The sequence below is a fragment of the Ictidomys tridecemlineatus genome, chromosome X (assembly GCF_052094955.1).
Source record: "Ictidomys tridecemlineatus isolate mIctTri1 chromosome X, mIctTri1.hap1, whole genome shotgun sequence".
Taxonomy (NCBI): Eukaryota; Metazoa; Chordata; class Mammalia; order Rodentia; family Sciuridae; genus Ictidomys; species Ictidomys tridecemlineatus.
This window is the reverse complement of record NC_135493.1, coordinates 54,786,045-54,813,084: the sequence shown is the minus strand read 5'-3', so window position 1 is coordinate 54,813,084 and position 27,040 is coordinate 54,786,045. Positions and strand designations below refer to the sequence as shown.

Sequence of the window (27,040 nt, the reverse complement as noted above, 5' to 3'; positions counted from 1 at the left end):
CTTCTTAAATTCAAAGACTAGAATGTCATAATGAGAAAGATATTAAAATGTTACTTCTTACTCAATACTTATTTAAACTTTCCCCTTCCAGAAACATTTCATATCCTACATCCTCCACGAAAAGCTATTCTGATCTTCTGATCTAGACAATCGTTTCCTCTGCTGAACTACTAAAGGATTTATTGACTATCTGATTCATTTATTAATTATTCATTCATTGCCTTCCAACATCTTTTTAAATCAATTTTATTATTTTTCTGATCATAAAACTAAATGTGCTGTTCTTTAAAATATAACTTATAGCAAGTTCTAAAGAATAAGATAAAAATAAGCCATAATCCAACCACCAGGAAATAATCCCTATTAAGATTTGGACAAATTTCCTTTTCATTTTTACACATTAAGAATTTATAACTACATACTTTTTGTTTCTAAAACTAGAATGCATTCTACTCATTTTCATACTTTTTCACTTATCATTACTGCATGAACACTTCCCCATGTTTTAAATATTTTTGAAAAACAGGTTAATGGGAACTTTACTTCCAGTATGAATGAATAAGCTTCTAAAAATTATCCTCTGACAAATTAAAAACTATAAATTAAAAGCATTTGTATTTCAGAGAGAAATCAAAGTTTGGAGAAAGCAAGTGGCATTGAATAAATTTCATGTTTTCAGACAAAATAAAACTAAGAGAGTGAATCACCAGAAGATCCAAAGTACAAGAAATGCCAAAGAAATTTCTTCAGGTGGCGAAGATATGATATCAGAAAGCACCTCCAATCTTTAGGAATGAATAAAGAGAATCAGAAACATTTAATTATTTTAATGAAATTAAGAGTTCTTTTTCTCTCTCATTTTCTTTAAAATACACACTTTTTTCCCTTAAAGGTTGTTGTTCACACTGTAGAGAAAGATACCAGCTCCTATGGAGACTTCATGAAGACCTGAGTAACATTGGAATCCTGGGCTTGAGCCTGAGTTGAAGTTTGAACTAAAGACAGAGTTACAGCTGGAACTGAAGCTGCCCTGTGGACCTAGGTTGTTTTAGTCAGCTTTTTCACCAGTGTTACTAAAAGACATGAACAGAACAATTGTAGAGGAAGAAAAGTTTATCGGGAAGGCTCACTATTTCAGAGGTCTCAATCCCCAGACAGCAGCCTCCATTCCTCAGGACATAGTGGCAGTAGAATATGGCAGAGGGAAGCAGCTCACATGGTGATCAAGAAGCAGAGAGAGAAAAACTCTAAAGATACAAAATATATGCCCCATAGACACGCCCCAATGAACAACTTCCTCCAGTCACACCCCACCAGCCTTCAGTTACTACTCAGTTAATCCCATCCACTGATTGGGTTAAGACCCTTTCAACCCAATCATTTCTTCTCCAAACATTTGTGCATTTTCTCACATGTGAGCTTTTGGGGGACACCACATCTAAACCATAACATGGGTTTCAGTTTTTACCTTGGCCTAACCTTTGGCTGGTATAACCTATGATTCCTGACAATGAGAACACTAGCATGCTTACCAAGCTTGGGGTGAACAATGTAGGCAAATTGAGTTTACAGCTGACACCTATGGGATCTTGGGCTTAACTTCCATAGGCTTTACAAAGATAATCTGGGCATATGCACTCAGGGCGTTGACCTTGTAGATCCACATCTTTTCTAAACCCTTCTTATTTGCTTCTTGGTAGTACACACATTCCTCAGGAACTTGGGATCAATCCTCTGAAGATAAGCATATCTTTGTGATTGGAGTTTTTTTTATTGTTGTTGTTTTGGGGTTTTTTGGTTTTGTTTTTTTTGTCATCTAAGTGCAATTTTAAGGACTTGTGGTTGGTGTGTTCTTGAATTTATTCTTTTATGCACTGTAACTCCCAGCTCCCAAAGTGCTCCAAATACAACTTTTAAAAGCAAACATTATATCATTTACTTACAGAGTTAAAACATAGTTAGTTGTAATCTATGTGGCAAGCATTACACAAAATGTGAGAAGGAATGGTAAATGAACTTGTATGATTATAGAATTATAGTATTTTATGTAATTGGTACTATATTAGTCTTTAGAAGACTAACAACTTCAGAATATTCACTGCATTCCCTACAATAACTACTAGAAAAAAATACAAGTATATACATAAAAAAGTTAAAATCAACATCATCAAATAATTTAAAAGAAAGCAAGTGGCACACACCTTTAGTCTCAAGTAACTTAGGATGCTTATACAGGAGTACAAGGTTGAGACCAACCTGAGCAATTTAGTGAGACTGTGTCTCCAAACACAAAATAAAAAAGGAAGGAGGTCTATCTCAGTGGTAAGCACCTCTCAGTCCAATCTCCAGTACCAAAAAAGAAGGAGGAAGAGGAGGAGGAGGCAGCAACATGGGGAAAATAGCAATATCAAAATAAGAGGGAACAAACAAAAATCAAATAGTAAAATAGTAGATCCAAGGACAACCACACCAGTAATTATATTAAATGCTATTAGACTACACACTCCCATTAAAAGGCAAAATGAGAAATGCTACAACTTTGAAGACCCAACTATTTCTTGTGTATAATATACATACTTCAAATATTATTAGATGTGTGGGAAAAATAAATTGAAAAATATATATTATGCAAAAGGTAGACATAAGGTCACAATAGTTTATTAACACCAGCTAGAAGTTTAAGATCAAGAGTGATTATCAAAGAGAAACATTTGATAATGATAATAGAATCAATTTCTCAGGAAAAACTCCTGAATGTACATATGTGTAATAATAAAACTTTGAGACTCATGAAGTGACAATCAACAGAATTAAAAGAAGAAGTAGACAATTTCAAAATCATAGTAGGAGATTTTACCAAACTTTCTTTAGTAGTTCACAGAATATCCATACAAAAATCAGGTTAAACACAGGATCTGATTAACACCATCAAGCTGGTTTACTTCATTGATATTAGAAAATATGACAATCAATGTAGTACATTCTTTTCACATAAACATGGTATTCTCACCAAGACACAGTATATGCACAACCACTAAACAGATATCAGTGCCTCTATAAAATAATTAAAATCATACATAAAATATTCTCTGACCACAACAGACTAGACTAGAATAGAATCCAGGGTAAACAGAAAAACTTTTTGGAAGACAGAGCCAGACATATCTAGTAGAAAATCAAATGAGGCAAGGAAGCAATGTTTTAGCCAAGATGGTGACTCCCTACAAAAAGAGCAAGGCCCGTTATCCCAATAGTAATGAAGAACATCCTGGCAAAAATTTTACTGTGCTATTTGTATGCCTCAGGTGTAGACTAGCTTAGATAGGTTATTTGTTTGGTGGTTCATGTGGTCCTGGGAAAGATAGGGTGACAAATATGATACTTGACGATAGCCCATTAAACAGATGGTCCTGAGAAGGATTTATGAAAGATATCAGAGATTGTGGTACTTAGTGAATCCTGTTTTGAGGCAGAGAGCTAACGTCCTACTTTATAAAAACTGGGATTCAACAAACCTCATTAGCTGTGTCCCTGACACCACCGAAACTTCTTGTTAAAACTTCTTCACTATTTGAGATGAATTAGGCAGCAAAATGTCTTCCCCCTGAGTTCTTTGGAAAAGGAAGACTATAAATCCAAGGCATTACTATTTGTTGTTAGCTGGGAAAAGGCAGATCTATTTACTCTGTCCTGGCACTTGTTGCCTTGGTTACCTATAAATTATTTGGTTACCTTACAGAGGAACAAATGGACTGAAGAACATCAAGGCTATGAATCAGTGCTCCAAAAGTTAATTTCTGGTGACAAAGTTAGGCACCAAAAGCAGTCTTGAATTTTGCTGACCCTTTCCTCTCTATTCTCCCTTTGTCCTTGGATAGACACATGATACTATTAAAGCCCTCCTCCAATTTTAAATAATAAAGTATTTCAAAATGTAGCTCACTCAATACCTAATTTCATTTATTTTTTAATAGCACTCAATACAAATGGATAAACACTCATCTTCATTCCAACACTATATTGATGACAGAAAATTGGATGAAGAAAGAAACATTTCTTTTTTTTTTCCTACTAGGAAGTACTTTACCCTTTTTTCTTAGAAAAAAAAATGTTCCAACACCTAACAGTTCACATTTCAACAACAGAGTAATGGCTGAGTGGGGTGTTTAGGAGTTGCTATTTGGGAATATAAGGAAGAAATGTTGTTACCCTGCTTCATTATAGATGGATGGCATAGATTTGTAAACAGGAGATTTTGGGCTGCTAGGCCAGTATCAAAACCAATGGAATGACAGATCTTTCTATAGAGTTTCTTTCCTGATGTTTCCTCTATTCCACAGAAATGCACCATACAAAGCCCAGTAGCAGATAGCTTAGGATCTGGTCTTCCCCTTGAGTAGGAATGGGACTGAAGGGAAGAAAGATCACTCTTGAGTTCCATGCTTTCCTCTTCCTCTCCTTGAGGTGGTTCTTCTGTATTCTCCTCCTCTTGCTCTCCTTCCTTCTTCTCAGGTGGCTTCCCATAAGCCTTTTCTGAAGGTGTCACTATCACTCCATCCCAGATAGATATTTCAGAAGCAAGAGAGCTGGCATCACCCTCCAGGCCAAGGATCTTCCTAAAGCCACCGTGTGAGAGGATTTGAACCAGAGTCTGAGCTGTGTAGCAGACCATATCCTGCTGTTCCAGGGTCATGACTGTATGTACTCTGAAGTTGCTGCTTTCACAGGGGTCAGTGATATCCACTGATCCTGGAAGAAACAATCCTGCAGCCAGAATCTGCAAGCAACGCCTGTATGCCACATTTAGGGCCAAAGGCTGTTTGGTGGGGTTATTCATCACAGCATAGTGCCCAAGTAGGTCAAGGATCCAGGGTGTGAGGGGCTCAAAGCCAGGAAAACAAATCCTTAAGTCCTTCAGCAGTCTGATGAGAACTTTAACTGTGGACTGAGAAGCATTTTCCTCAAACCAGCGGGCATGTCAGATGGCTGCTAAAGCACTCTGCAACACCTTGATATCCAAGTGGAGTTCCGGGTCCAGTTTTCAGAGATTGGGTGACACTGTCGTAATCAGAATCTTCACTGTAGCATCAGAAGAACTGATTTCAAAACCAGTTTCATGGTCAGCATGGTCAAAACTTCAGATGGATCCTGTGCTCTTAAACTTTTCATGACTTTGTTCTCCAGGGCAGCAACAACTTCCAATGTTGGCAGAATCTTTAGTATTACCACCAGGTCAGCTACATTGTGTCCTGTAGTCATTGTTCCCTTTTTATATGATCCTACCTGTCGGACTTCTTCAATTTGCACTTCAAATGTCCCTGCCTGGAGCCACAATCAAATTGTCGATCACATTGTTTATTTTTGTCACCAGAGAAAGGATTGAGGCCTGTTCAGCAGAATTGGGAGCAAAATCCTGATTCCTCTTCAGCAAGGCTTCACTGAAGGAAGTTTCATCAGATGCTGGCTTGACTTGAGGGAAGGCCATTTCACACAAATAGAAATAGAATGGGCTATGTGGCACATAGGGCCTGAACCCTTCTCCTGGTCCCCCTCTGGAACCAAAGCGCCCACCGCGACCACGGCCTCAGTCACCCCTCATGGTTCCCTTAATCCTGGACCAAGAAACATTTCTGATTTAACTATTTTTATTTGTTTTATATAGAAATGTTGCATATAGTCATAGCAATGAAAATATTCAAGAAAGGCCCATCTAGTAATGTATAACCAGATGAAAATTTCCAATTTCTACATGTTTGTATTGGGAATAACCAAAGTTGCCTAAATTTGAGTACTATTTCTTTAAATGGATTAGTTTAAGTGTTGTTTTGAAGTAATCAATTGTTTGACTTTTAAAATTAAAGAGGAACAATTTACCAAGGAATGATAACTGTAGTGTGTTGAATTTCTACTCTTCTATTTGATGTTATATTATAATAATGTTAGTATTTAGTTTTCATATTAGTGTTGGAGATATTCAATAGTAATCAAATGCTTGAAGTTCTTGTAGAGTTTTAAAATCTGATTAAAGTAGGGACTACAATTTTTGGTTTCTACTTCAATACAGAAGCATGAAAGAGTTTTAAAATGAAGTCTAACCGTGTTAACAAAATTCTTTTGGTTTCACTGCTGATATTATCAATCTATCCTTGCAGAATGTTAACTGCTAAACATATTCCATCCCTGGGCTGGCACAGTACTAAGAAATTGACTTTACCATCTGGCTTTCTAGCATTTTTATCAAGTCTTTTTAATTAGGTTCAAATCGGTGATCTCCACCTTTCCTTGCCTCTACCTTTTTCAGTGCCATTAAGACAGAACTCATTTCCAGTGCACTGCAGTGTGCTCAAGTGGAACTTAAATTGAATAGTATTTTCCCTCAGGTTTTCACACCTTACATATGCTAGCAAAAGTCATGTCATGCTTGCCCAGTAGTGCATATAATTCAATTTTTGTTTTATTAAGATATGAAGATGACCATTACATTACAAAGCCATACAGTCTTAAGAGACCTAAATGAAAAATGGGACCATAGTTAGAGAAATTAAAGATCTCTTCAAGGTAAGGAAAAGGAAGGGAGAGCACTGAAATTTTACCCTTGAACTTAAACCACTGAAACAATATGTATAATAGAAATGTTAAAAACATTTTCAAGTTAATCCAAGTGTTTCACTTTCCTATAAAAATACTTCCACAGGGTTTACAAGAAAATGAAAAGCTGGTCACATTTGGTTATGTCAAATCTCTGCTGTTAATTTGAAATGATCCCAATTCAATAAAAACCTATCCTCTGCAACAGAAAGCTGGTCAGGCAATGGACGCATTTCTCCCTCTCCTTTGGCAATAGAGCTAACTGGAGGTTGTATTATAGTTAGTATGAAATCTTTTTTTCCTTGAAAAGAAAGAGTAGAGCAGTTGTTAAAACGTAGCCAGCTTACCACCTTCATAATATTCACCTCAGGAGGGCCCCATATTATTTAAACATAAAATTGATTTCTAGAAAATGAGAGGGTAGAGACAGAAAGAAGTTTTACAGGATGAATTCTCAGGTATATTTCTAAGAAATATCCAAAGCATTAAAGCCCTTTATTCATTCTTTATTGAAACAATGCATGTTTTTTTCTGTGGTAATATTGAGATGTGCATTGTAAACTAAAACAGGACCAAAAAGACTGGCTTTTCCTAATTCACTAAGACAGTTCTATGAAGATCAAGATTCAGAGCTCAGAGACTCTGCCACACCAATCTGCCATACAGGCAGCCCAGAACAAATTGAGCAGACCACATAATTCATTCCTATATAATCTGGCATGTATAAATAGATTAAATTGCACTGTTAAATTCAAAATGCTGATTCTGGATTTCAAAGGTAGAACATTCAATGGATTGTGATTTTCTACAATATGCTATGGTTTGGATTTAAAAAAAAAAAAAATCTGACCAGCAGAGCGACTACTCAGGGATTCTATGCACATTTTTTTTTCTAAGTGGTTCTAAATAGTACCAAGGATTCTTCCCTATGAACACTAAAGTTTGAATTTCCCTTTTCTATCTTTTTAAAATATTTTTAGGTGTAGATGGACACAATGTTTTTATTTTATTTATTTATTTTCATGTGGTGCTGAGAATCAAACCCAGTGCCTCACACATGCTAAGCAAGTGCTCTACCAATTGAGCTATATTCCTAGCCCCTCCCGTTTCTCTTTCAAATACCCTACCTACTACCTAAAAGAAAAAGAATATAGATTAGAAGATCTGTTTGCAATACCTGTTCATATTTACTTCAAATATTTGTAATCTAGGGGTATTCAAATTCAAGGGGAATCCCATTGCCCCCACAAAATATATTTTTCACTGAGTTTTGCTCACCAGGGTCTAACTTCCTGCAATCTCTAGATATTCTGCTCTCTAAGCATTTTATAAATATATGTATGCTGCAGGAACTGCAAAGTTCCATTTTCATATTTTTCTACATAGGGGGTGTAGTGTCATTCTGGGGCCAGCTTCAACCTTTATTACACTAACCCATAGCTACAGTCTTTGGTGGCAGTTTTAGTGACCCTGAAATAATTTATATATTTTTAGAATCCTCTCCTAAGGCAGTCAAGGCAACCATAGATTATTAAATTCATTGAGGTTTTTCCTTTTTACACATTTTCTTACTGCAGATGTGCTAAACCATTCAGCAAAAATGTAGGATACTGCAGAACAAGTAGAGACCTGCAGAGCTGTAATAATTACAGGATAATGTTGAACTAAAATAATTCTTCTGAATGTTGAGGTTTAATATCATCTGTTCTTTTCCTCTGCATTCCCAGTGGAACAATTGACTCAATTTCTCCACGCACAAATCTTTCACAACCTCTTCTTAACTTTCTGCATTCTTCTTCCAGCTTGACTTTGTACTGGAACCCATGTCTCACACTCCACTGAAGTAATCACATTTTAACCCACCAGGCCTTATTGGTCCATGTCTACACTTCAACACTATATTTAAGAATCAGTCTTAGCCAGAGGAATTATTTAACATTCTAAGTAACAAATTTTGACATGTTTTCCCTTCTCCAGTAATAAGTTCAAATTCCTTAAGGATATACTTCTCAGACAAACTTAGTAGCACAATGAGTTCAAAGAGGAAAGTCTTTCAAAGGGAATATAGTATTTCCAAACCTCTAAAGACCTATGACACGAGCCTAAAAGTGATGCCTCTACACTATATTTCTAGGATCTGGTTAACAATCAAAGATCTTAATCCTTTCTTTTAAATATTAAATATGACAAGATAGCCTTAAAAACTAAGGCAAGTAATTTTCCATGAGTATGATGTTTGTTTCACTTGGCACAAATCATTACTCATCCTTGGTGAGTACATAATTACAAGGCTTTTTGTTTCACAGACCATCTATGGCCCAATAATATTTCAGTAGAAATTTCCTAGTGAACAAGTCACCTTGTGATTTGTAGTCATGCTAGCCATAAATCTTGGTCATAGGTTAGGAACAGACTCAAAATTTTGTCAGCAATTCATGTTATGCTATGATATCTCATTTGGCTGTAATATGATAAAGTGTGACAGCTACAGCCTGTGACTAATCATGGCCTCATACGGAAGCCTTCTAATGTGGAAAGAAAGATTTCAGAGAGTCTACTGTATGAAAAGAAGCTGCTTCACGCATCAAGCAATGTTTAGTTGCACTTCTAGCTTCTGCTTTTCGAGAAAGGATAGAAGGTGGAGGAATGGCAATGATTGATAGGCTTTTCATAGTTTCAGATTTCAAATGATTTATCATCATAATATTCCTGGATCAATATTAGTATTTTCATTTTTAGGTGGTAGGAAAATGAACCAAAGATACTTTTCAATATTACCTTAGACAATACATGGAAGAGATAAAATGAAGGTAGATAAATAGAGTTCAGATATTTTTATTATATATGAATAATTCAGTTTATCCACATTTTGATAATTGAAAGTAAGAGGAACAAAAACTACTTCTCATAGCAGAAGTATGAAGGATGTAAGAAGTTGACACGTAGCCTACCTTTTATTGGCTTTCCACTTTTCAAAACCTAATGGATTGCTTCCTGCTATAGAGTCTGCCAGAATGCATAAAACTATTTCAAATATCCATAGATGCTTCACATCCATTGATCAGGGTTTATATATTGATTTGTGGCTAAGAGAGATCCATTGTTTCCACTTCTATCTGTTGTAATGAAAATGGAATGCATGCTAATTTGAACTGAAAGTAGATATGTAATGACAGAGTGTTGTCTCTAGTGTTTTGTTTTTTTTCCATTTTGGTCTAAGAATTTTGGTTACATCAAATCATGCAATTTGTTAATGATCACAATAAGAAGCCAAGCCAACTCTGATATTCCCTGAAGTCATCCTAAAGTCAAAAGAGATGTTTTCAGGATCTTTGATACACAACCGTTAATTGTAGAAGTTTGAGTCTGGATCAGGTAGAATCTAAAAGGAAGGATAAATATTTTCAAGCTTTTAAAATCACACACACACACACACACATACACACACACACACACACACCCCATCAATATGTCATTCATATGTTTTATTCATGGGGATGTTTCTCAGGTTCAATCCCAGGCAAAATAAATTCATATAGCTTTTGTTCCATAGAAATTTATACTTTAAATGGAATGATGTAAACACATATTAAGGACATATAAAAATGGAAAGAATAACTTAACAAGTCCAAAAGTGACATTTTGAAAACTAAGTCATGGTAGATTCCTGGAGGGGGTAGAATTTTCAGAATCTTTTGACTGATTGTGAAAAAACAGCCTAATTAATTGGGGATAGAACAGTATTACAGACATCCAGTAGAAAGAATTAAAAGTTAAAAGAGAAACTTTAGAAGGTACAGATAAATGGCATAAATGGATGTTTAATAAAGGAGACCTATTAAAAGTGTAGGGAACATTCAAGAGGATAAGAAGACAAATTAAATGAAGATGAAAGATAACTAAAGAAATCATTTGGAGCCCAGCATGGTGGTACACTCCTGTAATCCCTGCAACTAGGGAGGCTGGGGCAGAAGCATGGCAAATTTGAGGCCAGCCTCAGCAACTTAGCAAGATCCTAAGCAATTTAATAAGACCTTGTCTTGAAATAAATAAATAAATAAATAAAAGGGCTGGAGATATGTCTCAGTGGTAAAGTGCACCTGGGTTTAATCTCCACTACTAAAGAAAAAGAAATCATTTGGCCAGCCTTTTTGACTATGGACAAGATAAAAACCTAAGCTATTCCTTTAAAAATGGCAAATCCCCAAATTCGTTGAGTTCTTTAAACTGGTTTCTTCATTTAGCAGGTAATTTCAATAATCTCACAGCTTTTGATCTTTTCTGATATGGTTTTTAACCAACTTAATCCTCCTACTATTATCATCAGAGCTTACTTTAGGGGGAAAAATGAAATTTAACAAATATTATAGGCTAATCCTCAGAATTCTTGGTCTTATTAAAACTTACACCTATAACTCCTAAAATATGGACTATAAATCAGAATTTTATGTGATTTCAGTTAATGTGAAAAACTTTGTTTAGACCCCAAATACAGTGGTTGGATATTATGTCTTTCTTGTTTATCACTGTACTGCTAACCTTATTCATTTTCTAAAATGATGTTATTGTCATAAATTGTTTTCTTTTGATATGGATATGACCAAAAATATTACTGTGAGACCTCAAATTCTTCATTTTTTTCCATCTGAAGTATGATCTTCATCTATCAATTGGCAGTATCTCAATTCTGAAAAATGTTGCTTCTTTTTGTAGCTCTACTTTTACTTTTGTCATCCAAATGAAAAATATTGACCTTCATATGTCTGTTCAAATTACTTCACTTCAAATATCTTTTGAGCACCTATTATATGTTGGGTATCACACTAGGCCTTGAAGATATAAGAACACTGATCCAAGTCATTATCATCTTTCATCTGAAAAACTATAAACCTTCTAAAGTGTTCTCTGCCTTCAGGATGGCTTTCCTCCAATCTTGACTCCACTCTGCAAACAAAATGAACCTTCTAAAACTAAAACTTAGTTGTCCCACTCTGCTGCTTAAAATTCTTCAAATGGCTTCATTATGATGGCTCAAAAATAGTCTTAATATCTTACCTTGGTTTCCATAGTCCTGTGTAATCACCATCTTTATTCTGCACCATTCCACACTTAGGTTGCAGACATACTAAATTTCTTTTACTTCCTTGGGAGCTTCATATAGTTCATTCACTTAAAATATTCTAGTTCTTTTCCTACTCAATTCTCCCTCATTAGCTCATTCCTAAACATTTTCAGGCCTCAGCTTAAGGGTCACCTTAGGGTCCTATCACTTCAGAGTTTACAATGTAAGTTGTATAACATCTTGTTAGTTTGTAGTGAGTGAATCTACTTAGACTGTCATAATAATATACCACAGTCTGGGTGGCTTCACCAATAGAAATTGAGACTATTACTTCTGACATGGTATGAACTTAATAAGTAATTTTGAATGAATGAAGAAGAGTAAGACATGGTCTGTTCCCTCAAAACACAATAAATATAGCTTATAAAACCTAGCTTATTAGTTAAACATAAATAAAATTGGTTATATTATAGCATAGCAAACTTGATTACAATAACATAAACAAAGTACCATTGGAAAGAATTGTTAACTTATTATATCTGACCTGGATGGAGTGAAAGTGGGGTGAGAGTTAGAGTCAAGGCCGGCTTCCCAAAGGAGACAATATATGAACTTGGCTTTATGAGAAGAAGATATAACTATTGTTTTGACTCTTATTATAAATCTCATTTTTTCCCAAAAAAGACAATAAAGTCTAAGATAGCTCTTAAATATTTATTTCCAAGGAGATTCTTACTTGTGTTGTATAGGCTGCTTCTTCATGCTTATAAACCACATTCCAAAGCACAGTAGCCACTGGTTACATGTGAGTATTTTAAATTAAAATTAAATTAAATAAGCATTCAGTTACTCTAGCAACATTTGAAGTGTTCAAGAGTCACATGTGGCTACAATATTGGACTGCGAAAATTAATATAACTTTTTCACCATCAAAAAAAAGACAAGATAATACAAATGGAAGAAATGATTTACAGTAGAAGGGGTAGAGAGAAAAGGGGAGGGGAGGGGAGGGGAGGGGGGATAGTAGAAAATAGGACTGACAGCAGAATACATCAGACACTAGAAAGGCAATATGTGAATCAATGGAAGGGTAACTGATGTGATACAGCAATCTGTATACGGGGTAAAGTTGGGAGTTCATAACCCGCTTGAATCAAACTGTGAAATATGATGTATTAAGAACTGTGTAAGGTTTTGAACGACCAACAATAAAAAAAAAAAAAAAAAAAAAAAAGGACTTAAAAACAGCATAGTACATGGACACAGCCATATCAATGTTTACAACAACACAATTCACAATAACTAAACTGTGGAATCAACCTAGGTGCCCTTCAATAGATGAATGAATAAAAAAATGTGGCATATTCTGGAATATTACTCAGCAGTAAAAGAGAATAAAATCATGGCATTTGAAGATAAATGGACGGAGTTAGAGAAGATAATGCTAAGTGAAGTTACCCAATCCCCAAAATCCAAATGCCATATGTTTTCTTTAATATAAGAAAGCTGATTCATAGTGGGATAGGGAGAGGGAGCATGGGAGGAAGAGACGAACTCTACATGATGCACAGGGGTTGGAGGGGAACGGAGGGGGCATGGGGTTATTAATGATAGTGGAATGTGATCATCATTATTATCCAAAGTACAGGTCTGAAGGCATGAGTTGATGTGAATATACTATGTATACAACCAGAGATATGAAAAATTGTGCTCTATATTTGTAATAAGAATTGTAAGGTATTCCGCTGTCATATATAAATTTTTAAAAAGGCATCTTATGGGGCTGGGGTTGTGGCTCAGTGGTAGAGTGCTTGCCTAGCACATGTGGGGCACTGGATTCAATCCTCAGCACCACATAAAAATAAAATAAAGGTATTGTATCCAACTACAACTAAAACAAAATATTTTTTAAAAAGGCATCTTATAAACAATGCCATCATTCATTTATTAAATAAATTTGTACTATTTATTATTTGCCCTGTACTACACTAGATGTTGTTGTGTGTAAAGATAAATATGACAGGGTTTCTGATTTCACAAAGATCTCTCTAGTGAATTGGCCTTGCTTTATTTCTGCAAATTGGCTCATGATAAATGTTTCTTTATTTTTGTACACTTTAAGATTACTATCTCTAGGCATTTATATGCTGTTGTATCTTATTGAATTGAAAGTTTCTCAAATGCTCAGAAAAAGAATTATAACTATGAGTGGAAATTTGAATAAATCCACTATCTATTAAGTACTCATTATGTGACTGCCCTATGCTAAGTAATATGGAAAATCCAAAAGAAATGTAAGACAAAATATCTTCTCTCCATAAGTTTATAAATTAAATGAAATATTGAATGTAAAACTGATTTATAAACAATGAATATAGTTGTATTATTAAAGTATAATTGGGAAGACTGTATTCACATAAATTTAATGAGCAGAGAACAGTATAATACAGTATATAATCAAGTGCTAGAATATATACAATAAATTTATAAATCCTATGAAAATTAAAGTTGAGAAAGAATATCATGAAGTAAAATGGTCAAGGAAGTCTTTGGGAAGAAAGTGATATAAGTCATAAAATTTATTATGTTATAAGTGACAGAAAATAACAAAAACTAGCTTAATCAAAAAGGGGGATTTATTGACTTATGTAACTGGAAAGTTCAAGTGTGGAGTTTAGACAGGTGCATAGAGAATCAAAGAAAGAAATCCCCTTTTTCTCCGCCCCCCTCTCTCTCCATCTGTCAGCTCTTCTTTTCCTCTGTATTGGCTCTATTCTTGGGAAGGTGCTCTCCTCCTAGTAGCAAGATAGCTACCAGAAGCTCTAGGTTTTTTTATCCCTTTCATTCAGCAACCCCAGTGAGAAAAGAGCATCTGTTTCTAAATTGTTCTCCTTGGGTCATGTTATTATCTGTGAACCAATCACTGTGATCAAGAGAAGACAATGCTCTCATTAGAAAACAGGAGAGGGAGATGTTAGTTTTTTAAAATCAAAATAAGAACAAATTAAAAACAAGGAATGAAAATTAAAGAACAAAAATTCAATTTGAACTAGGACTTGAGGAAAATACTGCATTTGATTCTTTCTCCAGTAGAAAGGTGAACCCGGTATTCAAGAAAGGGAAAGAGAATAAAGAAAGACAGAGACAAGAACAAGTGTGCTATCTGCACAGGATTAATTTTTCCATTGTATATGAATTTATGAGATAATAGGTCATCTGTTTGTCTTTGATTTACCATAGTTAGTACACCTTGGGGCAAACTTTTCACAGGAAGTCTTGGCTGATTCATTTAATGCAAAATGATGCAAAAACAGGACAAGAAGTAAACCAATTAATAAAATTCATATCTGTCCCCTCTGTCTGATTGACTATTTTTATCTTTGATGTTTTCTGTTTTCTATTTCTTTGTACATATACTTCATATAAACAATTAGTTGGAATGTTTCTTGCCAATACTTGCATCAACCAGATGAATTCCTACCATTTGGGGCCAGCCAAATCCCACAGCACTCAGGAATGACACATGTCATCACAGATTAACCCTAGCATATTGGGACAATTTTAAGAGCTGCCAATTTTTTTCTCAGAAGCTTCAGAAGTCCATTCCTGTTAATGATATTGAATACTTGGTAAAGCCTATGAATACCATTGTGTTCAATCCCCCTTACCAGAAAAATAAATACACATACACATATATAAATATCTCTTTATGATTTTGATATATAGATTATGACTTTTAGTTTATTTGGCATGTTCCCCAAGTTGCACAGTGACAGCACAGAAAATAAGGGGGTACATTGTAGAAAATTTACAGACCTATAATAAAATAATAAGTCATTCTGCTTTTATTATCACTATACACTTGCATTTTAAATGATATCAGGAATAAAATAGTAATCGGGGGCGGGGGGGGGGGTAACTTGGTCACTCTAAGTTAAAGTTTCTCAGTTTCAATGCTCTTGACATTTTGGACTGAGTCATTCTTTGTTGTACAGGAGGACTGTCCTGAGTATTGTAAAATGTTTACCCGCATCCGTGGCCACTATCCCCCAGATGCACCCCTACCCAGTTGTGACAACTCAAACTGTCTTTAGACATTACTAAATGTCCCCTGACAGGCAAAATTGACCTTAGATGAGAACCAATGATTTAAGCTCAAAATTATTGCAATGATTACTATTGAGATTTGAAAAGATATTTTATTACTTTTTTAAAAAATTTGTTCTATTCAGTTATATATAATATCAGAGTGATCTTTAATTCATTGTACACAAATGGAGCACAATTTTTCACTTCTCTGGTTGTACAGGAAGTAGGGTCACACCATTCGTACAATCATATATGTACTTAGGATAATGATATTATTCTCATTCTACCATCTTTCATAACCTCATAACCCCCCTTTCCTCCCTCCCCTTTGCTCAAAGTTCCTCCACTCATCTCATGCTCCCCCATTTTATTAATTTTAATAATACTTTTTTCTACTACTTAACTCAAAATAAACACAGAAGTTAACTCAAAGAAATCTAAGTAATAATGTTTTTGGCTTCTACTACACACACATCCCTGTACTTGCGTTCATTTCAGAATATAACACTCTAGGGCTGGGTATGGTCATGCATGAATATAATCCCAGAAACTCAGGAGACTGAGTCAGGATAATTTCAAGTTCAAGACCATCCTCAGCATCTTAGCAAGGCACTAGAAACTTAGAGAGACCCTGTCTCAAAATTTAAAAATAATGAAATAAAATAAAAAATGGCTGTAAATGTGGCTCAGTGGTTAAGTACCAAGAACATAATAGTTTAAAATCATTTGAGCTCACTTTGGATAGAATTCACACCTATAACCATTGTACTTCTGCATATTCCTGCAATTAAATACTAGATCAAAAATAAATAATTACAGGAGAGTGAATTTTAACAGCAAAGAAACTAAAATTGACTTGCCTTAATACTGTCATTATATGTAATTACTTGAATTTTTTATTAAAAGAGTGAGTAAAACAAAAGGCAAATTGTAACATATTGTTCTTAGGTATTTTGATTTGGTGTTTTTGTATAATCAGTGCTATGGTTTAGGTAAGTGTCTCCCAAAGGACCATGTGTTAAAGGCTTGGTCTCCAACACATGGTGCTTTTAGGAGGTAGTGGAACCTTTAAAATGTGTTGCCTAGTGGAAATCCTTAGGTTACTGGGGATATGCCCTTGATAGTGCTAGTGGGAGTCCAGATTCTCTCTTTTTCACATCCTGGCCCTGAGGTGAATGGTTTTGTCATGCATTATCACCACGATATGCTGCCTCACCAGAAGCCCCAGAGCAATGGGATCTACCTATTATCAACTGAAACCTTCAAAACTGTGAGCCTAAATAAATCTTTCATCTATTTTAAGTTGATTTATCTCAGTTATTTTTTTGCAGTGAGATTGAAATCAGGGACACTCGACTACTGAGCCACATCCCCAGCCCTATTTTGTATTTTATTTAGAGACAGGGTTCCACTGAGTTGCTTAGTGCATCACTATTGCTGAGGCTGGCTTTGAACTCAAGATCCTCCAGACTCAGCCTCCCCAGCCACTGGAATTACAGGCGTGTGCCACCGCACCCAACCCAGTTATCTTTTATAATAATGGAAAGTTGATGAACACTTGGTTTGGTATTTTGGTTTGGTTAGTGAAAATTGTAGTTAATTAAGGAAATATTTTACTGAATTTGAATGCTCTCACTTATATTAAAAATTTATTCTTCTCTTTCAATTTGTACTGTTCTTGTGGAATTTTTGTTATTAAACTAAAGAATTATTATTACTTTATTATTTATGAACATATATAGGTATGAGATTTTAATTCATTATTTTATTCTTTTTTGTTTTGTAATGCTTATATCATGTCTTATATTTTACTGACATAAGTTCATACAATTTTTTTAAAAGTCTCAATAATAGTAAATACAGTTCTCACTCTCTTGACCATTAATTTCACTTATTATCACTGAAAATGATTTTTTTCTCGTATTCATCAATTAGTCTCTGTGGTGAATACCTGAGAAAGGCAAACATTTATTTTGGATCAGATTCAGAGGTCTCAGTCCAAGGTCATCCAGCTCCATTGTTCTGGTCCTGAAGTGAAGCAGAGCATCATGGTGGAAAGGTGTTGTAGAGGGAAACTGCTCATCTCGTTTCATCCAAGAAACAGAGAGAGAATGTGTGAAAGTGAGAGAGACAAAAAGGAGAGAGGAGAGAGGAAGAAGTCAGAGACAAGATATAATCCCCACAGGCATGCTTCCAGTGACCTACTTCTTCCAATTCAGTTCCCCCATTCAGCCATCAATGGGTTGATTCACTGATGATATAAAAGCCTTCGTGATCCAAAGACTTTCCAAAAGCCCCACCTCTGAACACATGAGATTTGGGGGGGCTATTCCAGATCCAAATCATAATAATGCTATCAATGAAAATAATGTTAAAAAAATATTTTTAAACCAGATGTGGCTGTGTACACCTGTAATCCCAACAATTCAGAAGGCTGAGAGGGAAGCATTCCAAGTTCAAGTTTAGCCTGGGCAATGTAGGGAGATCCTATTTAAATTTTTAAAAAATATAAAAGAAGGGGAAAGGGTTGAGTGCTTGGGATGTAGTTCAGTGGTAGAAAGCTCCTGGGTTCAATCCCCAGTACTGAAAATACACATTTTTCGGTATATATAATGAATTATCTATTGCACAAAAGCAGTTGTTATCAGCCAGGGGCAATTTTGTCTGTATCCTCAATGGTTATTTTAAGTCTGGAGACATTTCTGGTTGTCACAACTAGGGATAAAAGTGCTGCCTGGTACTTTCTGAGAATGTTACTAAACATCGTACAATGCTAGATCAGCCCCCTTCAAGAGAGATACAGCCCAAATGTCAATGATGCTGAAGTGGGGAAAATTGATCAAAAGCAATGATTCTCAGAGTCATACAAGCACTTGGAGTCCAACAAATTATTAAGAAGACACATGCCAGCTAAATTCAGTTTGAAGAACTGGATCCATATGCAACAAAACACTTCACTGTCACATGTTTCTACCCATACTGCCAGTTTTGTGCCACTCTCATTCTCATTTTCATTCATATTCTCATGTAATTGATGTTGAATTTCACCCCAATAACAGGTTTATGTTTTCAGGTAGATTTGGGAAAGTAAGAAGTATATTTTATCATCATCACCTCTCAAATCTTCTCTAACCATGATAGGTAAAGAGTTAAATTTGGACAAAGTAAAGGACACTCCAGATGCAGAGAAAATCTAAAACACATGCAATCAAGAAACAATCTGAATCCAGAATAAGGGAAATTTGGAAGTTTTAAAAACCCAAGCTAAAAACTGTAATTAGGATTCAAAAACTGCTCCATATGGGCTGGGGATGTGGCTCAAGCAGTAGCGCGCTCGCTTGGCTTGTGTGCGGCCCAGGTTCGATCCTCAGCACCACATACAAACAAAGATGTTGTGTCCGCTGAGAACTTAGAAAAAATAAATAAATATTAAAATTCTCTCTCTCGCTCTCTCTCTATCCCCCTCTCTCTCACTCTCTCTTTAAAAAAAAAACTGCTCCATATTACAGGATTTTTATAATCCTCTAGTCTTCTATGCAGATAAAAAGTAAAATTCAAATTATCTACTCATTGATTCCATAGACAATTCAGTGACATCTGTAACCCAAAACAAACACTTTTCCATCTGCAAAAAGAAAAAAAGAAATAAAATAAATAGAATTATATTACATGAAAAAGGAAAGTAAGATAAAGGCAAGAAATGAAAGCTATATTTTCTCCTTGGAAGAGAAGATGCTGTGTTTCAATAGAAACTAACTAGATATAAAATTTCCTCGATCTAAAACTAGGTACCCTATTGCCTTGATAAACTCTCTTAGGAGCCAGTAGTGAAAGCCATTTCATTTTCACTTTAATTACAATGAATTACTCATTAAATGAGAAAGTCTCCAATAGATATCAGTCTTGCATACCAGTTCTCTTTCTGTCAGGGACCAGTTTATAGCCAATCCTATTTTATACCATCCAAGCCTACTTTATTAGCATATTATCAGTACAGGTTATTCAGTCAGTCAGCTGTGCTTCTTCAACAGATAAAATGACATCATTTCTCCTGTTGCAGATGCTATTTTGCTTCCCATTTTTGTTCAGATAAAAGCAGGTGGAAGAGGGGAGACCATGAAATTGTATTTTCATCTTGTGACTATATTAATGTCATGAGCTCCGATTCTTGATCTTATATGGGATTTTCTGACAAAGCCCGTCTGGAATAAGTTAAATATAAGGACATAGAATAGAGTTACCAAAAAAATGCATGAGAATTTGAAAAGATTTAGATACATGAATAAACTGAGCCTGGGACTGCCAAGCATTTTATTATTTCTTATGAGGCAAGGTTATGTTTACAATAATGACTTTCTCTAATATGGTACAGTTGAAATTTTTAATAAGAATTTCTAATTTAAAGTAAATCATCCCCAAATAATTTGTTGCTACAAATTTGATTAACCCTTTTCTAAACTTAGGATCTAGTTTATGGCAAGAGGAGCAAGGACAAACTGCTAAAAGATAATGAATATCACCTGGACTGAAATGTGGCTACCTTCCAGCTCACCTCTAGGAACAAAAGAGATTTAAATATCAGTTCTAGTTAGATGTCATCTGTTCCTCATACATCATTTTGGGTGTCCAACATACACCACTAATTCTACATGCAATGGAATACAGCTTTGATTTGTGCTTCAACTTCACTTACTGTTATGATAGCAGCTGTCTAAATTTATAAACCATTAGAGACACCATCATTAACTTCTGCATGAGCTTAACTTCCAATTTCGGATTTGTTTAGAATTGTGTGACATTGAGTAAAAACATAGCAAGAACAATATTGCAAAACTAAAGATCAGATTTCATGCTTTCCTCTGTATTATGCTCATCCCTCAAAGTTAACATTTTAGGATTTATAGTTCTTTGGCACCTTTTCAAATATATCAACCTTTCCCTTTGATAGTTTTGCCCAGCATTTTCCAGAGTAGATATTTTGAATGCCCTTTTAATTACCTAGACTGATAATGTGGAAAATTTGCCTAGCCTTTAGATAATTTAAAACACCTCTATGTTCATCAGAATAAGTTTGGCTATGCCATTGGCTTACTTCCCATTCATATAAAGCATGATTTGGTTCAGAAAGTTTTCCACATGGTTGTTATACCATATGAAACTTGTGCCTTCCAAGGTCATTGCAACAGTAGTACAGAGGAAAAAGTAAGTATACAAGGTCTTCACTGACTCAGTTCAGAAATGTCACATATCATATCAGCTCCCTGTGCATTAGTCAAAACTATAGTCACATGGCTCCAAACTAACTCAGAGAAAACGTAGATGTCCTAGGAATATTTGTTGAGTACAAATTCAGCCAGTCATTCATTCATATATTCTACTCATTCTAGTCATGTATCTGGATGCAAGCCTCTGCTGTTGAAATTTAACTCCATTTTGGTTAGGTCCAATAAACATGAACAAATTTCCATGTTATTACCAAGAAATGCACCAATATAAAAAAGTAAGGAAGTAATAAGAAAAGTTTGTTGTGAAGTGAGTCAACTGTAGTCACTTGAGACATTTGAACTAGTCTAATTTTACTGTATGAATAGCTAGATTATGCCTCAAAAATGCTTTGGAAATCAACACACCTTGGCTGCTTATGTGCTGCAACCATCTTAAAATTGGCTAAGGGTATAAATCCTTAGGTTGTCATGAATGCGTACAGTCTGCCTTCAATAACATTGATTTGGCTGTCAAGTCAGAGTAAAATGTCAACATCTCATACTATCCAATTAATGCTTTAGAGAAATACTTTTTCTTGCAGAGAAACAAAAGGTCTGTCTCTTCTTATGTCTCACATAACTCAATGTATGCAGTATACAACATCATATTATAGAGATACAAATAACTGTGGCACATGACACAGCTGGGACACAGATTTTACCCAAGTAAAGCACCCATGTCACTGACATGGCAGAAGCTGCCCTCATTAGTAATGATGTACAAGGACAGTAGTGGCATAATTTTTTTCTTTGCAACATGGCTTGTCAGAACAGAGTATCAGTGAAATTCTGAACATGTGATAAAAAATACTTTACTCAAAGCCCTCAAATATGCTATTATTCTTTGAACCATAATGAAATGTAAGCCTGACAGCAGACATGGAGAATCAATGCCAAATGGGAAATGGTGCAGTCCTTTGTTTAGGGGAGCATCTTTCTTCTCAGCCCATTCTGCATGGGTCAACAGCCCTTAATAGAAGTGAGAGTAATATGAAGTCACCCTACACTTCTCAATCAAGATCAACCAAGGGATTCTTTAGCTGCTTGCAGTAAGCAATGGTTATGGTATGGCTTTGGCTGTCTTTGAACCTGTTAAATTTTGTTGCAACTTCAGGATTGATTTGAGTTTGAATGTGAAAACACAAAAAACAGACTGGTTTTCATGTGACACAAAATTCAATATAAGAGAGGCTACATAGTTGTTAGCTAGTTCCCCTAAATTCCTTTCTCCCTTCTTACTACACAAATAACTTTGTTAGCTAGATACAACATTTCAAAGATTCCCTAGCAGACACTGTCGACATGTTATTAAGTTCTTACCAGTGGAATAGGAACATACAGATGTGCTTGATTTCTGCCTCACTTGCTTAAAAGGAAATTGCTTGCACTGGATGTACTTCCTCTTTTCTCCCCTTTCTGTAGGATAGCACACAGATGTGCCGCCAATTCAATTTTGACCATGTTTCTAGGAAATGCCCTAGGAGAAAGCAGAGCAACAAGATGGAAGGAACCTGTGTTCCTGAATAACCTCATCAAACAGAGTAGCCCCACCATTGTAGACTAGTCAGAATTTGCTTAAAAAATAAACTTCTATCTTATTTAGACCACTTTGACTTGGAGTCTCTTTGTCAAAAAACAGTTCAACCTTTATCCTTGCTGTAACGTTTGCCTCTGTGGCCCCATGTCACATCCCCTTTGCTTACCTGTAATTTCAGCTGCAGCACTCAGTAGAAAGTTCCATGAGAGCCCAACCCACTTCATGCAGGGCTGGGAGTGTAGCTCAGTGGTAGAAAGCTTGCCTAGCTTGCTCCAGACCAAAGGTTCAATCCCAGCAACACACACACATACAAACACACACACACACACACACACACACACACACACACAATATCATGAAGACTGCACCTGCCTCAAAGGCATGCTGTGTGACTTTCTAATCTGCATTGGAGCCTTCACCAATGCCACAGATGCTTTTTCAGTCTGCATGCAACACTTAAATAACGGAAGACAAGAAGCAGTGGCTAAGCACCCAGAGTCTTTTCCTGTTGATGTGCAATTCTGTGAGGATAAATGGCTAAGAGAACTGAAAATGTTTAAGACAAGAGAAGACCTGCTAGAACCCAATCACAATAGTTGATTATGAATAGAAGAATGCAATTATATTTATTCTAATCCCATGTAAGATATTCCACATTAAAAAATGAAGACTAAGAAGTAGAAGATGTAGTGAGAAAGATGGCAGTTTACTATAAGCAAAAGCTTCATAAATTCAAAGTTGTTCAAAGTTAAGTCTTTAAAACATACTTTTGATATATAGTGACAGGTTATTTTAAATCTTGTAATGACTCCCCTCTACCCTCAGGATGAAGTCTGACCTTCTGATAGGGAGACAAGATCCTTCAGGATCTGGCTTCTCCTGATGTCCACTTTGCCCCAACTATGACTAACCATGACAAACTACTTGTGATTCTTCTATCATGCCAGGTTCTTTAATCTCTCTGCCTTTACACTAGGCAGTTCTTTCTGCCCTTCTCACCTCACCATCCATTTGTTCTCCTAGTAAACCTCAGTTCTGGGATTTCTTCCTCCGTAAAACCTGGTCTTGAATGCTGCCCACCCCACCACATCCACACACAGAGATAATTATTCCTGTTCCATCCTAGTTGTTCCATTTATATTTTTATTTGTTTCTGTTATTGCCCAAACTATAATGTAATTCACTACTTACATGTCTGTCAGCTCTATTAAACTGAAAGTTCCTTAAAAATCAATGACAATATCTTATTAATCTTTCTCTCTGCATTACATAGTAAGGTATGTGGGATGTAATAAGCAGTCAACCATTTGAATAAACAAATTTAGGAAAGAAGAAAGTATATAGGGAGACATGCAGAGAGAAATAGACTGAGAATTTTTGGCGGAAGATTGTAAAGAACTGAATCAAAAGGGTGGTTATTCTGACCTACCCTTAAGGTTTCTTCCAAACCTGTGTGTGTGTGTGTGTGTGTGTGTGTGTGTGTGTGTGTGTGTGTGTGTGTGTGTGTGTGATTCTACTTAAAAAAAAACAAGGGCTGGGAATGTGGCTCAAGCGGTAGCGCGCTCGCCTGGCATGCGTGCGGCCCGGGTTCGATCCTCAGCACCACATAGCAACAAAGACGTTGTGTCCGCCCGCCGAGAACTAAAAAATAAATATTAAAAATTCTATCTCTCTCTCTCCTCTCTCACTCTCTCTTTTAAAAAAAAAACTCCTAATTGCTCAAGGCTGATTAGACCTATTTAAATGAAAATTAGTTTAAAATATCAGTCATCTCATAGTGAAGAAACTTTACCTCAAAGTAAAAAAAGAAATTTTATGACCTGTTAATATCTTAAATTGTTGAGTTACACCAATCAAAATTTAGCAAGCAAAAATTCTAATTTTTATACTGCTTATTACCAGCTTAGAAATAAATTGTATCTCTTATTTAGTCAGTACTCACCTTGTAATAGTAATAATTGTGCATGTGCTCATGTATGTGTTTATATGTGTGTATATGTACAAATAAGTTTCTGTGCATATAAATCTATGAGTAGTATACCATTTTATCCTGTACAGAAATTACACAGATGAATCTTAATTGTATGAAACTGATTAAAAAATAAAATCAGGTGCTATATCCTAACTAAATGCTCATAGTTACAGAATTGTGATGCTCTCATTTATTGATATAATTGTATCAAAATCCTCTATCTGAAACCCAGCAGGACATTAAGATTGTTTCAGTATAATATATATAAACTCAGTTTTTCCCTGCTTCTCACTAGCATCTTGATTAAGGTATAGCTGAGCACTGGGAGATACTACTCTGAGGGCCAGCTTCCTTGACTCTTGTTTCAGTTATTGTTGGCATGATGGTTACACCTAAGCCAGGGAGACACAATATCATGAAGGTACCCTAGACCTTTTCTATATATCCCACTAAATTTTTTAACACTTTCATTATCTTCTGTGATATAAGAGAATCCAAAGATCATTGTAAAATAAAACTTTACTTTTTTAGTCCAGCTTTACTAGACTGTACCTATTCTGAGTGTTAAGGCATATCTGTATTTCAATACTGATGATAATTATTAGAACTGAGCCTTGCCAAAACTGTGATGATATGAAAGGAAGCTGCCTCTTCAGTGTTCCCTCTTTTCTGTTTCTCAGTGTCTAGTATCCTTAGAATTCCTGTTGGTTGCCTGGAGTCCTCCTTCTTTCTGGAGCATTCTGTAACCCATGATTCATCACCTGAAAATATCTGTGCTGAAATCTAGCTTTTTTATAATATTTCAATGCAATTAGCTAGACAATCTGATAAATCAATTCATAATGATCATGGCAAGGGATAATATCAACTAGAGTTGAAACCTCACTCTATCACTTTATTGCAGTGTGCCCCTGGGCAAGATAGTTAACTTCTTTTTGCCAGAGTATCCTCATCTATAAAATGAGGATGATAAAAGTACATACATTATAGGACTGTTATAAGAATTAAACAAATCAGTATATGCAAAGTGCTTACACAATGCCTAGCACATTGTAAATGCTTAATAAATGTTATCAATCATAATTTAGGGGAGTCTTGAGTGTTTGGTTAGAACTTAAGACCTTGTAGGAAATGCTTTGGCACTTATTTTGGTGGCCTGTGCTTTAATACAAATTCTTCCTCTTCTGTGAGGGGAGCCTGAGAGGTTAGTCTCTGCACAGTTGTACAATACAGAAAGACCAATGAGAGAATAAGAGTCCTTCTACACTACTCAAAGGTAAGGCTGTATAATTAACATAAAAACTAAAGAATCCCTTTAAGGCAGACAAGTACTCTAAGCATGGATGCCACTGGTATAACTCACTGATCAATTTTCTAAAACCCTAGTATCATAGGAGAGATTGCTCAAAATGTCTTTGACTTTTCTCCTTAGCTCTTCTCAAGTGATGACTATTCTCCTTCATTGGCTGGGCTTGTGCATTTTGACACAACTTATCAGGCAAAACTTGTATTCCTGGTCTTTGCCTTATATATCTTAATGACCAGTATTAAAAAAAAAAACAGGAAAATGCCCAATGGCACAAAATAATATTCTCAAAGTCATTTTTTTTCTATTCATGGTGATCACTTTAGTTATAGAAAGTGAACTTTTAAAATATACTTAAAAATTCAGACAAGTTTTTAAATCCTGTTATCTCCATAATGACTTAGTTTCTAGACAAAATTGGCAACCTTTTAAAAAGTTTAAATATCTTATTCTTTTTCTTCAGGTCCTTTCGTTCTTCATAAATGTGACCCAGAAGATAAATCTGTTGTATGAAGCCACAGACTGAAGTCAAAAACATAAGACAGGAAAGAGGTTACATAGTTTCACATAATAAAACCAAGATAAGAAAGAGATAGAATCACTCTCATCTCAGTCCAGGTAATGTTGGAACTTGCCAGTATCCAAGGCAATGATGCACACTGTAATCTATCTTCCTAACAATTAACTATTTAATGTGAGTTTATTTTTTTTCAAATATGGTAGTCCAATTCTTTTATATTCAAGCATTCAGTTTTTGCTTTTCCTTTTTTTTTACAGTAAATTTCACATATTAGATTCCAGTTAAGGACATTTTGATTGAAATTGAGCTTTATATTTCCTCTCCTTCCACCCCCTAGACTCAGACTTCAGCCCCTTTGAACTTTCTTGAGTGACCACATATTGCTAGAGTTATTTCTGTCATGGAGCTTAAAAGTACCATTCATAAGTCATTCCTATTTTGTCCTCACTCCCTTTTAATTCAAAGTGTGTGCTCTCTTGGCAATACAGAATGATACATTTCAACAGAGCACACTTTATAAAATGTCTGTAAGACCATTTTTATTTTATAGAGAATCAAATGTCCATGTCTTAAATACTGGCCAACAATGGATACTTCAGAACCGAGGTTATATAAAGCATGGTCCAAATAATGACATTGTATTATGTCATGGAGTTAATTTAATGGTATTATCTTCAAAGAAACATTTCCATTCATCTTGTT

The 27,040-nt window shown here is 35.4% G+C and overlaps 1 pseudogene; it reads right to left on the bottom strand.

Annotated features, from left to right (window-relative positions):
* Nucleotides 1–4,135: 4,135 nt before the first annotated feature.
* Nucleotides 4,136–5,520, bottom strand: LOC101968153 (interleukin enhancer-binding factor 2 pseudogene; annotated as a pseudogene).
* Between the last annotated feature and the right edge of the window lie 21,520 nt (nt 5,521–27,040).